The sequence below is a fragment of the Mirounga angustirostris genome, unplaced genomic scaffold (assembly GCF_029215605.1).
Source record: "Mirounga angustirostris isolate CCGP_5_RB_7025 unplaced genomic scaffold, mMirAng1.0.hap1 SCAF_3, whole genome shotgun sequence".
Classification (NCBI taxonomy): Eukaryota; Metazoa; Chordata; class Mammalia; order Carnivora; family Phocidae; genus Mirounga; species Mirounga angustirostris.
The window spans coordinates 76107727-76109264 of NW_026991711.1; positions in this window are offsets into that span (position 1 = coordinate 76107727).

The window sequence follows — 1538 nt, forward strand, 5'->3', positions numbered from 1 at the left end:
AGGCTCTTTCTGTGCATCACACTCTTTACAACAAAGTAATTGTCTACTTCCTGGACTGCTGAAGAGACAGACTAATTAGAAAGGACTCCGTAGTTCTCAGCTGGGTGAAATCATATTATGGGCTACTTTGCATGTCTCATAACGAATGACAATCATGAGTTTTAATGCAAAGGTTACCCTCAGATAGAATCATTTTGGCCATTCTTCTAGAATAGAACCATGGCTTTTTTTTTTTTCTCTTATTCTCCCTGAACTAGTAGCTAGTCATCATATCAAAGCCACCTAGAGCCAGGCCTTTTCCTTAATGTGGGATGTCCGCTGTGGCAAGAGGCCGAGTCCATAGGGTAAAGAAGAATGGAGAGTGGAGAACGGAGATCTCAATCCGAGCTACTGATGGGAGGAAAGAAAAGGAGAAGGAGCACAAAGGGAATGGTGCCTGAAGAGAAAGATGAGAAGTCACAGTAGTTCCTGTCTGACAGACCAAGGACTTCTAGATTATGTGACTTGGGCTTTTAAGAAAGCCTTGAGCCCCATGATGGGACACCTGGGTGGCTCAGTCAGTTAAGCGTCCGACTCTTGATTTTGGCTCAGGTCATGATCTTGGGGTTGTGGGATTGAGCCCCACGTCGGGCTCCACGCTCTGAGTGGAGTCTGCTTGAGATTCTCTCTCTCCCTGTCCTTCTGCCCTTCCCCCTCCCCTCGCTCTCTCTCTTGGAATAAATAAATAAATAAAAAGAAAAGAAAGAAAGCCTTGAGCCCCATGAGATTCTACTGGTCTGCTTGAGAGAGAACACTTCACTTACATTGACACTTCACCAGTTTGGTCACTGGTATCTATTTAGCTTGGGCAGGGAGTAGGGGGGTTGAGTGATCAGTTAGTCCTTGTATTAGTGTTTTCCAGAGAAACAGAACCAATATGGTGTGTGTGTGTGTGTGTGTGTAAAGAGATTTATTTTCAAATCTCAGGAGATTGTGGGGGCTGACAAGTCTGAAATCTGTAGGGCAGGCCAGCAGGCTGGAGACCCAGCAGAGAGCTGATGTTGCAGCTTGAATCTGAGGGCAGAAAGGAGGCAGAATTTCCTCTCCCTTCGAGAGCCTCAGTCTAGTTTCTTAGTGCCTTCAACTGATTGGACGAGGCCCACCACACTATAGAGAATAATCTGATCTACTCAAAGTCTACTGATTTCAGTCTCATTTAAAAAAATGCCTTCTAGGGGCGCCTGGGTGGCTCAGTCATTAAGCATCTGCCTTCGGCTCAGGTCATGATCCCAGGGTCCTGGGATCGAGCCCCGCATTGGGCTCCCTGCTCAGCGGGAAGCCTGCTTCTCCTTCTCCCACTCCCCCTGCTTGTGTTCCCTCTCTCGCTGTATCTCTCTCTGTCAAATAAATAAATAAAACCTTTAAAAAATCATAAATAAATAAATAAATAAATATACTACAGAAAGATGCCAACTCTTCATCATATGATTGCAACGGCCGCTGCCTGTTTGATCTGGGCCCCCAAAGAACACATGGGTGAACTCCCTCAAGGGTGAGAA